Source organism: Amblyomma mixtum, chromosome 9, assembly GCF_055824585.1.
Source record: "Amblyomma mixtum isolate Tamu chromosome 9, ASM5582458v1, whole genome shotgun sequence".
Classification (NCBI taxonomy): Eukaryota; Metazoa; Arthropoda; class Arachnida; order Ixodida; family Ixodidae; genus Amblyomma; species Amblyomma mixtum.
The window spans coordinates 66,411,677-66,424,734 of NC_143020.1; positions in this window are offsets into that span (position 1 = coordinate 66,411,677).

A 13,058-nucleotide genomic window follows, 5' to 3' on the forward strand; every position below is an offset into this window, starting at 1 on the left:
GGGACAAAAAGATTTATATGAGCTCCCGCACCGCAAGTTGCGTCGTCTCTTAACGCTTCTTCTTCGCTGAGCACGGCACCTGGCATAACAAGACGTCCATGCCCACAAAACACTTTAGTTTGCCGTCGCTCGCAGTCTTGCATCTTTAAGGCTGAAGCTAAAGAAAAGATGTGGCACGGCGTTCAGCGGGTGCTAACATCTGATAGGGAGCTGTCCCAAGTGAAGAAATGCGATAAAGGAGGTCGTTTTTCGCTTTGAAGGTCGAGTGAACTCGCTTTGAAACCTTGGTGCCAAAGGAAAAAAGAGGAAACTCAACGTGCTGCGTCACGTGGACCCCGACTAAGGTGGAGCAGCCCGCACGACATCCACAACGTAAATGCTTTATTTATGTCCGAATAAAAATTGGAGATCACTGAGGCGACCCGCATTGTGAGAATGCGAAAGCATTGTCGCCTCCTCAACAATCGTCACCTCTGTTTGCCATTTTCTTTTTGTTTGTTAATTAATGTAACTTCTGAATTAAAGTACTTCCCTTATGCTTGAATAAAAGATCGATTTATTTACTCTGATTATGCTTTCTTTTGTCGCAATCAACCATTTTGGTTTTTCAGATATGGGTTGCTTTCCTTTCCACTTACAATATCCCCGTCCAGCATATTCAACCGTCCAATAATTTCCCTGATAGTTATTTAACTAATGAATCTGTTCAGTGAAACTTTTTTGTTCGATTAATTATCACTCAAATATTTTTAATTCAAGCTTTATTTTCGCTCCTTTGTTTATTTTCGCACTTTTTTGCCGTCCACGGATGTTTCCTGTCCACTTCCTATGTCGACATCGGCCCATTTCGACGTTTTTTTGACATTTCTGGCTGTAATTAATTAACTAATCATCCTATCAACATTTTTTTGCGCACCATCCTCACAACATCCTCTTTCGATTAAAACCACTCGTTTCACTTCTTCTGAGAACGCCACAACTGCTGCGGACACGTTTTGGTGACACGCCCCACCGACACAGCCTAGAAACGCTTTCGCTTTAATACCGTCCACAGTGCGCGCCTCGGAGCGCACGTGACGAAAAGAAGTCCGAACCTCTGCGGCAAGCAACGCGAAACACGCCGGCGGTGACGGCCGGTTGAGTTCTCGTCCCATGGATGAACGATGATCCTCTCTCAATGTAAGTCATTCTGCCGCGCCTACGGATTGTGTTGTGATCGAGTGAGGAAATCATTTTTTTTTCTAAATTAGCTCACTTGTGCATGTGCAGCGCCGGCAGTGATAAGGAAATCTTTTCCCACTAATATTGGCTACTGCCTGTTCTGATCACTGCCTACAGTGGAACCGTCAATTACGGAACAAAACTATACATTTCGTCTGGCCACATTGTCTACAGTGCTCTTCCCTGAGGTCTAGATACACTAAGAGACGACGCAACTTGCGGCGCAAGTGCACCGAACTACTGCGGTTTCTATCGGATGATTAAACTCATACAAAATCTGAGACTGCAGTTTTTTTCCCTACGTCGAACAAGCATGCAGCCATGTTTCCCTGTAGCTGTAGACACGACTGCGGAGGAAGCACAGTTGGATCTACCGTCCACATCTTGTGGGCTTCCCCGTTGACGTCCCTAAACCAGCGCTATCGCTAAGTACCTTCGAGCGGAGCGATACTGCGCTGCTCAACTTGGAGCTGGCTGTCCAACGCCAGGACAATGAGCGAGCCATCGAGGTCATCAGGAATGTCTTCTGATAGCCTAGCGTCAGCCTCAAGTTACGTTTTTAGAAGCAATAATGTTTTTGTCCTCCTCCTCTCGCTTGAAACAAAAAATTATTTTGACTTAAACTTTAGAAATAAATGGTAGTAAACTATTCTACTAAAGCAGCTATCACTTGATTTTTGACTTGAACCCACATCAGCGTGAATAAATTGGGTGCTTATGGTTGAAAACCTACTTTTTCATATCTTCGGGGTAATTTTATTCCACGAATTCAGTTTCAACGGCTGCAAAATTTGGTATAGATAATAGTCATGTAAGGAAACAAAACGTTAATTACTTAATTCCGGATAGTAAGTTTATATATTATCATAAAAATATGAAAAAATGGCAGAATTTTTACATCTGATTTACATTTCAAAAAATATTTATACCCCACAAAAATACTTGGCCTGAATCACATCGAAAGACAGAATCTGTCATTAAACTATTTATAGGGTGTTGTCGAAAAAATTAGATTTTTGATAAGTTATTGAGCGGTGCCACGAGTCACAGCTTATCGAAATGTCCCCAACTGCGCTCACCTCATGATTCGCTTTTTTTTCGGTAAAAAACATTTAAGGCCTAGGTTACGAACGTTCTACAAAGTTTGCGATTTTTTTTAACAAATCACAGATGGTTCAGTGCAACATCTGGAACGTATGGCGTGAAATGACCTGTAAGCAAATGCATGGTAAACATGTGGTGAAGACATGATTGATACTCGATTGATAAAAGACAAGCACAAAAGTAAAGCAATAGTAGCCGCTTGAAACGACATGCCAGCGTAGACCATGTACATTTCATATCAGCAGCTTTCGGGCCTTGCAAATTTCAGACCAGCTACACCGATGTTAAGTTATGCAGCGAAAGTTACACTACTATAGCTTCTACTATAGCTATATTTTGCCGTGAGCCACCGAATGGCCTTGAAACGACCTCGAGATAAATCATGGCTAGTGTTGCTATGCACATATACCTAACCATATACGGTCCACTTAGTGGGCCACTTTTGACCTTCAACTTTGACCGCGACCTTTGACATTAACCTTTGATCTTTGACCACGATATTGGGTCGTAAATTTTCATGTTGAACTTTGACATTGACTTTTCACCTTTCAAGTTATCGGCAGAGGCAGCAAGAAAGCAACGTGGTAATCAGGTTGTGTCACGTGATTCAATTCACAGTTTTGACGTCAGATATGGGTTATATATAACCAGAGCTGTGCGCCATGGAGGAAGGAGAGCGCTCTGAGGAGCGCCACATAGAGTGAACTGCATATTGGAACATTGCGGCAAGCAGCTTCCAGCTTTCGCTGCGTGAAACCAGGTTCGGCAAAGTTGAACCACTGGCATTTCTGAACTTGGGTTACATCCTTTGGATTTTAGCAATTAATTTGACTCGTTTTCTATTCATTTCACCATAGTAGCATACATAACCAGCCCGGCATGGGGATTCCGGGGGTTGCTGCAGTCCACCATTGCACGTGACCTTGACGAATGCGACATTCCCTCCAGAAGCATTTGGCATCGACCACAACTGATTAAAATTGTAGTTTATAGGCGAGAACGTAAGAAAATACTTCGCCGTAAAGAGAAACAAGAAATGAGAGTTCATCAAAAACACGAAGGCTTATAAGGGGAGGTAGAAACATTGGTTATGGGAGCAACCTTGCAGAAAGACGCAACCAGCTATGGTACAGACGACAACGCGGTCACAGTTCGTATCCTACTATTTAGGGAGTAATCACTCATCGCCATCCACCCAAGCGCTGCAATACGACGACAAAGGAAAGGAAACAAACGCAAGAAACTTCATAGGTAAAGAAAAATGCCCCCTGGTCCAGGGTTCGAACCAGGGACCACAGCCTGACCGGGGCAGCCGTTTACCAAATGAGTGAACCGCGACTGATGGTCCGTCGCTGCTCCGAAGCTCCTCCGCTCCGTCGCTCCACTCCGTCGCTGCTCCAGCAGACCATGTGCCAAGTGGGGCAACTCTGCACAACAGCGCCGCGTTTCCAATAACTGGTGGAGCCCGTTGGCTTCCTGGTGCGGAGGAAGCGTCTGCGGAGGCGGCGGGCGGCAAGAGCTTGCCAGTGGAAGGATGGACAGAGCAACCACAGACCCGCTGATGACGAGGATACGGCTCGGGGTATGCGGGGCAGAGAAGGCTTCGGAGTATGCAGCATGAAACAGATACGACGTGGGAAGAAATGTTTTGGACACCGTGCAGAAAGGGCGCACCCTGACGCCTATGTTTTGTCGCCCCCCTTCTAAATATTTGGAAATGATTTCGGCGCAGTGTAGTCTGAAATCTTCGATATTGTCTGGCTGACTCAGGAGAAGAAAAAAATATAGAACGGAGGAAAAAAACCTGCCTGACTCATGCTATCAGGGGAACATCTTCAAAGCATTGTCCTCGACTTGCTGGCTGTCACAGCTTCAACATAGGTAGCGTGAACGCCTAAAAGTGTACCTGTTGGTTATCCGTGAGAACAGCTAGCGCAGGAAATGGGACGACAGAAAGAGGACACACCACGAGCGCTCGTGGTGGGTTCTCTTTCTGTCGTCCCGTTTCCTGCGCTAGCTGGTTTCACTGACCGCGTGGAAGATATGATTGTTTTAGGAACTAAAATTCCCGGGAGACCACAGTCTTACCTGCGGCGCTTCAACATTCCGGTTTAAAAAGTATGTAGACACCTCCGTTTCATTTTCCGAAATGACTGGCTAAAGCCTGCACCTTTATCAGTACATGGACGGAACTCCCCTTTTTTTCCCAAACCGGGTTCAAGCCCCTAAAACAGGGGGAATTTGTGAAAATGTGGTTTGTGGTTTATGGGGTTTAACACCTAAAAGCGACTCAGGCTATGAGGGAGCAGCCGCGAACACACAGCAGCAGAAGGAGCCGAGTTAACGCCAGTGATAGTGATAGAAGCCTCAAGGAATTTTTGCATTAAGGTCTGCAGCACTGAACTAATATTACTGGCACGGAAGGAATTGTAAGAGTTAATTATTATATTATAAACCTTTAATAATGAAAGTCTTACAAAAGAACACTGACAACGAGTAATGCACGTACATTACAAACCGGTAAGTCGCTTGACGGTGCGGCAATTGTAAAAATATTTGCCAGATTTAAAAACTCTTAGTTCATGCACGCTTTTAAGATCAGCAAATCTCTACCTTGGTTTGGGCTGCAGTGGCTATTGGACAAGTTCGTCCATGTCCCTATTATGCAAAGAGAACCTCGGATGTTAAAATACCTACCTGAGGACGGATGTGAACGCTGTGCGCAACGTCAAGGTGCCACACCAGATGCAGTGTGGGACCTATGCAAATACGGCGATGCCGGCGCACATACGCCGCTAAAAAGCGTCATCATCATGATTGCATCTGTCCCGCTTTCACTGATTTCTAAGCTTTGTGCCGCCACGTTCAGCCTATCAGCAATTTTGTTTTTGTTCATAGTGTTCTCTACGTTGCGGCTCACTCAGTTGTTAAAGATATATAAAAGTGGAATACTTAGTCAGCCCATACTGATATAGGTTCTCATCACGAAGTACCAAATATGCCGTTCTCACGGAAAACAATGCTTGTATAGGCGCGAAGCTGCGTAAAAGCAAAGCACTTATGCTTCCGCCACTCGTGGATTCGTACAACTGCTGCTGGTGACGTATTTATGCGCTTCTTCTAGAAGCGCTATTTTGCCGTCAATGGTCAATTACCTTCCAAACATGAGCAATGCAGCTTGGACAACGCAGCCAAGAATGCTGCGAATTTAGCAATTAAAATAGCGCACAGCAGGCGACGGAGAGAACCTTAGACGTAAGCACCGGATCTGAATTATTCGCCGCGCATTCCGTGCACTCAGGCTGCGCGTGGTCATTGAACGCAGCAAGAAGCGCAAGCTCTCAAAAGCAATTACGCTCTGTTGAACTCGTTACGCGGCTGGAGATGCTGTTTCGGTCTCGGTTCAGTCGTTTAACCGGCTACTTTGTGCAGGCTGCAGCTGCTGTGAAAGTGTAAGCTACCTGTTTCATTATTTTTTACTGCTCGCTCCTGCATACATGCAAATGCTGCATACATGCTGTTTCTGCTCTTTTGTTGTGTTTCATGCTTTGTGCGCCTGTGCGTGCTGGGTTGAAGTCTTTATAAGCACGAGTATTTCCTAATAAAATTTCAGTTGATAGTCAGCGCTTGTTTGCTTGTGTGTTTCTTCCCCTGTCTTCGTTTTTTCGCGCTGTACATAATGGTGAACGTTCACCAACTCGCCCAGTTTTCGGTTCTGCTTATGCACACACATGCTCGTAGTCGCTATATGAAGCGCGATCCGAGCTCGTGGTCTTGCTTGTCTTCCGAGTAGTGGAGAGGCCGATATACTTAAATAAATGCTCAAAAATATCTGAGGAGTACCGCACGCATGCAGCATCACCTCTCATTTGGCTCAGTAAAGAAAAATGCTTCCCACCGCGGGTCATCATACCTGCAGTACCTGAAGCACCGGCACGCGAGACAGGTTGCTCTGGCACATAAATGTCTTACCAGTGTTCATCAAGGTTATGCGTGCATCCCCCGCCCACAGCAGTAGCCGGCAGGCGGTCCACTACACTCAGGCGGAACGTACCCTAATTCATTTCAGCTTGCTATCCACAGCAAGCGGTTCACAGTGGTATACTCGTATACACCGTCAGTCACAGAGTTAATCCCAAGGGTCGTCTCCGTTCATAATTACTGCGTAGTTATTCAAAAAACATGCAATAACCGACAGCTCAGGGCACCGTTGGATGAGAATTATGCGTGCAGTTTTATTCTCAGATGTGGTGTTGAATACAGTAATGTTCACACTTTGGCACGCATACTTTGGAGGATCCTTCGATGTTTACGTCTACACTTCAAGAGAGCACATAACACACAGAGTACGACAGGCTTGCGTCGCCGTCGCCAATGTATACGCGCGTAAGCGTGATCAGCAGTTCATTTCATAGTCTGCCGCTGCCATCATCGTCCATTTTAGAGTTTATGCGCTGTCGACACTGATAACCAGAAAGGGTCTAATTGTTGCACATGTTATCATCATTAAGGATAAAAAGGCGCGGGGCCTTGAAGGAGCAGATTTCCGAAGTTTCAGTGCAGCGGCCACGTAAGCACCCTGCCCATCCGACTCCGCACCTAAGCGATGGCCTTGGGATGCGATGAACGAGTGTGCACGAGGCAATGGAGTACGGGCTTTGAGGCGTCGCGAAAACCTTGTACGAATGTCAGTAAGCTTATGGAAAGCAACCTTGAGACCGCTCTGTGTTTCCGGGTGTGTTCTCTATTTAACGGGGTTCCTATAGCTGTCACACGAATGGGCAGTGATTGGTTTCAAGGGCCCCGACATGCTTGACGTCGATGCGTTGATCCCAGACCTCAGAATCCGACGAAAATGCACTGCGCTGTAACTAGAAGTTTCGGTCAACTTGTACCAAGAGCGCCGATCAATCGCAGACATTTTTGAGTTCGGCTTCCATTGAATACTGGCCCCGGTGGCTATGACCAAGCAAAGCACTGACCGAGCCGGTCAACTCAAGCATCAGTAGCGTATTTTTCGTTTTTAATAAACAAACACTGCTTTCCAAGGCAAAGTTTCAACGTCGCAGCGTGAGAATTATCTCTCAACGAAATCGCATGCGCTGGCAGCCTTACAGAAAGATTGTGTACATCACTCGCGCAGACTCTGTAAAACGTTCGACAAGAGACAGCAGAGTGGGTGCAATTAACGCCATGTCCACTCTTGATAAAGAAAAGAACGATAAAACAGCGCTTCATGTGCCAGAAAAAAAAGCATTTCTTCAATGGATCTTTGCAGTGAGCGCCTCTGAAGAGCAATGGATGCTGCAAGTTTTCGGTGCACACTCGTTGGGTTCTCTCCGGAACTCGACTGGAAGCCGCTCAACTTCGTCCAGCCTATACCACCAAACCGGGTTTGCAGCACCTGTGGCCTCGTGCGAAAGGTCACTGCTTGGCTTCCCTGCATGCACGTGCTGTGCGAATTTTGCTACGAGCGATGCGGCCAGGACGGCCGGCACGTCTGTCCACTCGACGGGTACGAGTGCCAGGATGGAGACGTCGACTGGAAGGAATTCCCTGCGGACCAGCTGCTTAGAAGAGAGGTGAGCGATTATGAAAAAGAGACATCGAGCTCGCTTGTTTTAGTGCTCTAGCTCATTTAGTGGCCATTCCCCGCATATAGGCGTTGTTTGTTTGTCTATCTCTCTGCTTGTTTGAAGCCGATTTTTTGGCAGGTTGCTCGCCTGCATACCTTGTGGTGGGCAACCCGCTAACCGTGTCAGGCGGTAGCCCTTTTATTCGTGAGAGGCTGCTCGGGAAGAGGAACTTGGGTCGCAACGCAACCAAAACAACCCAAGCCCAACCGATGGCAGCACCTTCCACAGCACCTGCCCTGTGCCACTGCGCCACTGGGGGCTTAATTGCCAATGTGTAGCTGGCGGGAACGTGAGCAGTGGCACAGTTTCACAAGGCAGGTGCTGTGGAAGGTGTTTCCATGTGCTTCTTTTACTTTTTCATGAAACAACACACACGTCAACAACCACCTTAACCTAGAGGTAAGACAAGGCCACGCGCATATAAATAACCCTGAGTTGGTTCATAGCCTCCTTTATAGTATAAAGGAGGCTATGGTTGGTTTGACTGGACTAGGACACTACGCATTTTTTTAAAGTTTGGTTACATTTAGGTGGGACACCCGGTATATATATAGACGAACAACGTGCATAGCATTGTTTGAAGTCGGGGTGTGCATCTTGCTCTGTGGGCCACACGGCAGCTGTATAACGCCACCTTATTTTTAAGGCGAAAGCGTATAATGGCTCATATTGTCGTCCGTCCACTAACAAAGCATGTCACACGCGTTTAACTCGGAAACTAAAAAAGATAGAAGAAAGCCAATTCTTGCTTCAGAAAGAGGATGAAAATATGAACGCAGAAGCCAAGTATGATGACTCTAGATTAGTTCGTATATTAAATATAGGCAAAAATGTCGAAATTGCGTCTAAATAGCGCGGACGTCGATATAGCTACGGGAATGGTGGGACGTCACATCCACTGGAAGTCGTCACGGCAGAGTAAATGTTTTCACAGAATGGTTGGAATAACGTTGGATTTGAGTCAAATTAGATGGAAAAAAGTGTAATTAAACGTAATTAACACTTATGATCCCCGAAATATGTATAATTTCGGTATCGATATAGCCACGGGAACGGTGTGACGTCACATCCACCGGAAGTCGTCAGAACATATGTGACCTCGGCTTTCGCCTCTCAACACTTTAGTTGCCGAAGTGTCCTCGGACTTCATTCAAGCTATCGCCCGAATTTGCTCCACAATCTGCGAGTACACACGCCGCCGGGCTTCTCGTAATGGGACTAGTAAAGCTTTCGCATTACACAAAAAACGTTCAATGAAATTTTTCCCCACGTATAGAATGCCGGCTGTGCTAAAGGTTATTATGCAGCATTTCAGTACAACATGTTTGTAATACATTCGCTGTCGACTCGTAAGTTTAATCATTTATCAAATCAGCTTTCAAATCAACTTTATTCAGCATTTTTTGTCCTGAAGAACAGAAAACAAATGCTAGGGTAGTAGCAAAAAGCTACAAATGCAGTATCTTGACGCCAACAGACTGTCACGTTATTACATATATATATATATATATATATATATATATATATATATATATATATATATATATATATATATATATATATATATATATGTATGCAGAACTTAGAACCAGCGAAAAAACAGTGTGCAAAGGAATGTACAATAAGACAGGTGCTATATCTGAAATAGTTTTGATGTGAGAAAAGGAACATGTGTCTGTGTTAACCCGTCGCTGACTATTTATAGATATTAGGATTACAATTCAACGCTCAGAAAACGAAAGAAAAAGTCAGGGGGCACTTTGACTGTCTAAAGTGCGTAGAGGCGAAAGCGTTTTCCGCACCATTTTGACTGCTTCTGTGGCACTGGTGGCGTCACATGTAATTGAGTACTAATTACTAAGTGATGACAAATCACTAATTAATGGTTAATTACTGATGAATGCATGAATACTAATTAACTGCTAATTAATTACGCTTAAGCTTCGCCTTTAGGAGTGGAACGCGACAGCGTGTTGTAGCGCTGGCAGGGAGTCCACGGAACGCCACCACACGTCCGGCTCGATGCCGTGCCGTTTGAACGCAACGCTTTTTGAGGGAGTAGTAGTAGTAGAAAACTTTTATTTAGATCTTTTAAGAGATTCGCGGATTCGAAGCCTCCGTCGTCTTTCGTGGCGCCGGCGACTTGAGGCTTCTCTTCAGCAAGGTTGGGCCCCTAGTCCAGGGCTCCACTGAGTCGCGCTGCATCAGTAGCGTGCCGCACTAAGGCCCTTTGGGCCGCGAGCTCGCTGCTGGTGAGCCGGCTCTCCCATTGCTCCGCACTCGGGAATTCGTGTTGGTGGAATGCTTTATTTCGTTCGCACTCCCATGTGATGTGGTATAGTGGAGGTGTGTCGCCGCACCAGGGGCAGTTTGCTCTGTATTGTGTTGGTGACATCTTGTTATAGATGTACAAGTTGGGGAAGGAGTTTGTTTGTAGCCTACGCCAGCCGACTGCTTCCTCCCTCGTGAGGGCTTTGTGTGGTGGTGGGTACTTGAATCTAGTCCCTCTGTATAGTTGTAATGTCTCTGTGTATCCCCCCTCGCATGCTAGTAGCTGAAGCTCCAGAACATCTGACATGCCTGCTCGGTATGTAAGCCCTCGAGCTAGGCTGTCTGCTGTTTCGTTCCCCGCTACGCCTGCGTGGGCTGGGGCCCAGATTATGTGTTGTATGGCTGTCTTCTCAGCAGAGGCTGCTGCCCCACTGATTATCCTGAGGGCCATGCCGCTAATTCTGCCCTTCGTATAGTTTTTACACGTGTCTTTCGAGTCTGTTAAGATGTTTAGGGATCGGCCTTTCCTATAGCCTTCTGCTACCGCCAGCGCGACGGCAATTTCCTCGGCCTCCGTTATGCCCACGACCTCCACTGAGGCGCATGTGGCCATGTCTCCTGTGCTATTAACTACCACCGTAGCGGCTAAGCGCTTCCTTGCATGTACGTACATGGAGGCGTCCGTATAGACTGTGAAGGAAATCGCGCAGTAATTCTCTGTCATCTCATCTCGGTGGACACCTGAACCGCACCGTAGAGGAAGGGAGGAAGTGGGAGTGAAAGAAGACAAAGAGGGCCCGTAATGAAGAAAATGAAAATTGTATTTGAGGAAAGGAAGTTAAGAAGTAACTGTCTCGCATATCTCGATGGACAGCCGTCAAAATTCAGGGTGGCACTTTTTTGACCTGAAGTGTGGTCACTGATGTGTGCTTAAGATGTTAAGCTTCGCCTGTAAGAGTGGAATGCGACAGCGTCTTGCAACGCTGCCAGGGAGTCCATAGAACGCCATCGCCCATTCGGCTCTACGCCTCGCTCATCGGTAAATTGGTTTTTGAAGAAAGGAAATGTATGTGTCTCTCATATCTCGGTGGACACCTAAACCTCGCCGGAAGGGAAGGGAGGAGGATGGGAGTGAGCGAAGACACCGCATTCACTAGACGCGCCTTTGTTCATTCCAAACCATCGAGCTGGCATGGCGGCGTGGATAGCATGCTCGTCTCGCACTCCGAAGACCGGGGTTCGATTCCCTAGCTCGACCAATTTCCTACTCGGTTTTATTTATTTATATGGCCTTACTAGAAAAGTTATTTAGGCTGCTTGGGTAATTAAGCAATTAACTAAGCTTAGTCCCACTTACTTGGAGCATCACTGTATGGTCCCTTCTATTGGTTGCATGGTTACTAGCCAAAGTACAATTGGCCGCGTTTGAAATTGGCGCACTGTGACGTCACGACCGTTTCGACCAACTGAAAAGCGTGACATTTCTGTCGCAACTGCTGCTTACAACGATGAGACATTATAAAGGCTTTCGCCTTAAAAAATCGCGTCAACAGCTCCAAATGGCCAGATACAATAGGGTGTACACAAGTTTACGTAATTGGGGCAGGAAAATGGACGATGACAAAAAGATACAATACATCCGCAGTACAAAAGCAGTTTGTGTCGGAGAAATGAAACATAATTAAACCCATATGTCTTCAAGAATAAGGTATTTCTACCACCTGTATTTGCTAAGGTTATTTATATCTATATTTTTATTTTGTAGGAAATTCAAATGTGTAGGCATGTGGTATTGCAGCATGTGTCGACCCTCATTAGTGCGGGAAGAGGGCATACACCAGTATTCTCTGTTTCCGAATATGTAGGGCACTTCTAAAGGTCGATGTAAACTGCATAAGTTGAGGAAAGCTTCGTTGTTAGTTTGAACACTGTTGGTGTCTTCGGCTGACGGCACTCGTGGAGTTTTCTACGCACTCGTGCGGTGCCCCACGTTCGGCTGGATGCAACTCGTGCAGTGTCGTACATTCGGATGGGACGAGCACGACACGCGTGTGCGCCACCGCGCCACCGTGGAGACCGACGGTGGAGCGCGGTGCCATCCCGTCGTGCAGGGCGCGCTAGCACTAGCAGACGATGTTGTTCACGCTCGTTGGTTGACGTAGCATCGACCAACGTTACTAGATCGACGAAGAGGAAAAAAGGACGAAGCATTACAAGCGGGCACATCTTAAAGAAATGTTGAATATTATAGCAGCTGCAATGCATTTATTCACGCTGCAATCACGCAGCCACCGGCCGGCCAGTCATGTGCCTTCCGTTATGAGGAAATTAAAGGTTCGTCAATATTTTTAGTCTTGCAAGCGTGTTTATAAAAAATTTATTTACATATGTACACATGCCAAGGTTACAAGATACATTCATATTTACGAAAACACATGACATTAAGCATGTAAGGCGAGCCAATTAAAGAGGTACCATAAACATTTCTAAGTAACTAACAGGAATGGGCAATGTAAAATAGGAATGCATATATACCGATTGAGAGAAGAGCGAAAAGTCGATAATTAGACACTGAAACATTGAAAAGGAGACCTTAGCGCCAGTTTGGCCTAAAAACCAATACAAGACGACCGTTATTTACAGAAATAAATGGGCATGACCATTGTCGGAGAAACTCTTCCTCACCCAAGAAAAAGACTTCCTCGGACAAAAAACTGATCACCTCCCGTCGGAGACGTCCGAGAATTGGCCACACAGCGCGGCGTCGAAAGCCACTAGCGACCGCGGCGCATCGACTGCGCCATAAACTAAAAAGACCTGCAACTA